Genomic DNA, 3,514 nt, shown 5'->3' with positions numbered 1-3,514 from the left:
CAAGATCAGCCTGGCCAACATGGTGAAACCACGTCTTTACTACAAATACAAAAATTAGGGCGTGGTGGCTCAGGCTTGTAATCCTAGCACTTTGGGAGGCCAAGGCAGGTGGATTGCTTGAGCTCAGGAGTTTGAGACCAGCCTGGGCAACAGGGTGAAACCTTGTGTCTACTAAAAAAAAAAAAAGTACAAAAAATTAACTGGGCATGGCAGCGTGCGCCTGTAATCCCAGCCACTCGGGAGGCTGAGGCAGGAGAATTACTAGAACCCAGGAGGCGGAGATTGCAGTGAGCCAAGATCACACCACTGCACGCCAGCCTGGGTGACAAGAGACTCTTGTCTGAAAAAAAAAAAAAAAATGCAAAAATTAGCTGGGCGCGGTGGCGGGCGCCTATAATCCCAGCTACTTGGGAAGCTGAGGCAGGAGAATTGCTTGAACTCAGCAGGTGGAAGTTACAGTGAACTGAGATCGTGTCATTGCGCTCCAGCTCTGGGCGACAGAGCAAGACTCCGTCTTGAAGGGAAAAAAGAGTTTCTGTGGACATAACTGTATCTCACCAGTTTTTCAACTTCCCCAAGAAGCGTTCTGGTCTTATTTTCTTATAAATAGGGAAACCTAAGTTACCAAGAGGCTCTGTGTTCATGTTGTCAGGTCCGTCTCTTCCTGTGTATTTCATTTTGTAGTCCATGTCAGAGGCTAGGCCAGAACTTTCCTTGGTACAAATTATGTTTGTCTCTTGTTAAATACTGGAGTTGGCCTTGGAAACCTGGACTCCCATCTTCCGTGGTAGAGGATCAAGTAGGATGACTTCTTCACCTTAGAATTCTGCAGCCTGAACCATTTAGCTCTGTAAAGAGTGGCGGTGACATGCTCTTGTTCTAGAGTCATCATTTGAAGGAACATTCACACTATCCCCTTCATTAGAACAGAACTTTCCTTTTTAAGATAGCTAAATGTTGGGAGACAGATTTTAGAAACAAATAAGTGTAAGTATTTACCTAATGCTATGTATTGTGAAAATGTTATTCTTGGGTATTGAATCTAGAATGAAGTATACTAGATGTTAGAAGTAAAAAGAATTGTATTTCTAGTTATATCTTTTTATATCCTCTTAACAATTGGAATATTCAGAGATTATTCAAAACAAAATCTTTTTTTTTTTTTTTTTAAATACAGACGGAGTTGCCCAGACTGGTCTCCTGAGCTCAAGTGATCTGTCTACCGCAGCCTCCCAGAGTGCTGGGATTACAGGCCTGAGTCACCGTGCCCAGCCTGAAAACAAAATCTTAAAAGTTGAGAACACGCCGGGCGCGGTGGCCCAAGCCTGTAATCCCAGCACTTTGGGAGGCCGAGACGGGCGGATCACGAGGTCAGGAGATTGAGACCATCCTGGCTAACACAGTGAAACCCCGTCTCTACTAAAAAATACAAAAAACTAGCCGGGCGAGGTGGCGGGCGCCTGTAGTCCCAGCTACTCGGGAGGCTGAGGCAGGAGAATGGCGTGAACCCGGGAGGCGGAGCTTGCAGTGAGCTGAGATCCGGCCACTGCATTCCAGCCCGGGCGACAGAGTGAGACTCCGTCTAAAAAAAAAAAAAAAAAAAGTTGAGAACATGTCGGGTGAAGCCTTTTCTGCCAAGTGAAAGTTATGGGAAAATGCAGGATAGGGTTACCCTATTTCAGGAAAATCTAGATTATGCTTAGTTACTTTAATAAAAGTGGACACATTCCAGTAGACTCTAAGCCTTTATGGTGTTTTATCCTGTACTCAGTGGAAATCTTTTTTAGACAATGGCTTGTGACACTTTTCATCTGCATAGTGGTTGAAGAGAATGTTTAATGTAACACCCATGGTAACCTCACAGAAAATAGTTACAGAATTTATAAAAAAGGAAATAAGGGAGGCCGGGCGCTGTGGCGCGTGCCTGTAATCCCAGCACTTTGGGAGGCCGAGGCGGGTGGATCACTTGAGGTCAGGAGTTCGAGACCAGCTTGGCCAACATGGCAAAACTCTGTCTCTACTAAAAATACTAAAAATTAGCCAGGCGTGGGGGCGGGCACCTGTAATCCCAGTTACTCAGGAGGCTGAGACAGGAGAATCGCTTGAACTCGGGAGGTGGAGGTGGCAGTGAGCCAAGATCATGCCATTGCACTCCAGCCTGAGTGACAAGAGCGAGAGTCCGTCTGAGGAAGAAAAAGAAAAAAAAGGAAATAAGGGAATTGAACTGTTTCACTACAAAAAATCCACTAGGCCAGGATTGGTGGCTCATGCCTGTAATCCCAGCACTTTGGGAGGCTGAGGCAGGTGGATCACCTGAGGTAGGAGTTTAAGACCAGATTGACTAACGTGTTGAAACCCCGTCTCTACTAAAAATACAAAAATTAGCTGGGCGTGGTGGTGCACGCCTGTAATCCCAGATACTCAGGAGGCTGAGACAGGAGAATCGCCTGAACCTGGGAGGTGGAGATTGCAGTGAGCTGAGATTGCGCCACTACACTCCAGCCTGGGCGACGGGAAAAGACTCTGTCTCAAAAAAAAAAAAAAAAAAATTATCTGGGTGTGGTGGTGGGCACTTGTGATTCAAGCTACTCAGGAGGCTGAGGCAGGAGAATCACTTGAACTCAAGAGGCAGAGATTGCAGTGAGCCAAAATCGCACCATTGCACTCTAGCCTGGGCCGCAAGATTGAAACTTTGTCTCGAGAAAAAAAAATGAGCTAAATACAAGAGACGTTAATGCAGGAAATGAGAGAGAAAGAAGCTATAGAATACACCGTCAGTCTTTGCTGACAGAAGCTAAGACAATTATGGGCATGTTCATGTCTGCCTTCCTTCCTGTACTGCAGGTGGTTGGAGCAGGTCTTTGTTTGCTGCAGAGCATGCCATTTCATCCTCCCTGTCTAAAGCAGAGACCTGTGCTGTCGGCTAGGCGTGATAACTCACTTTCACAGTGGCTTTCATCGGCATAAAAATCAAGTCGTCTTAGAAAGTAATGCCCTTTGTCCAGTAGTCTTCCAGGTCTGCCAACTTTTTTAGGCTTGCCATGGGAAAAAAAAAATGTGTATATATATGTATATGTACACACACACTTTAATATACATATGTGCGCTCACACACACGTACACACACGTTACTACATTAGGATGGGGTCTTGCTGTATTGGCCAGGCTGATCTTGAACTCCTGGGCTAAAGAAATCCTCCTGCCTTGGCCTCCTGAAGTGCTGGGATTATAGGCGTGAGCCACTGTGCCCAGCTGAAAATATTTTTTCAAAACCCTACTAAATTTTACCATTAAAGACCTTTATTGCTTTTAATTTTAATCTCTTTTTTAAATTTAAATTTAAGTTTAAATTTTTTTTGAGATGAAGTCTTGCTGTGCATCATGCATGATCTTGGTTCACTGCAACCTCTGCCTCCTGGGTTCAAGCGATTCTCCTGCCTCAGCCTCCCGAGTAGCTAGGATTACAGGTGCCTGCCACCATGCCCGGCTAATTTTTGTATTTTTAGTAGAGATG

This window comes from Colobus angolensis, unplaced genomic scaffold (assembly GCF_000951035.1).
Source record: "Colobus angolensis palliatus isolate OR3802 unplaced genomic scaffold, Cang.pa_1.0 Scaffold1, whole genome shotgun sequence".
Lineage (NCBI taxonomy): Eukaryota > Metazoa > Chordata > Mammalia > Primates > Cercopithecidae > Colobus > Colobus angolensis.
Note: the sequence above shows the minus strand (reverse complement) of the source record.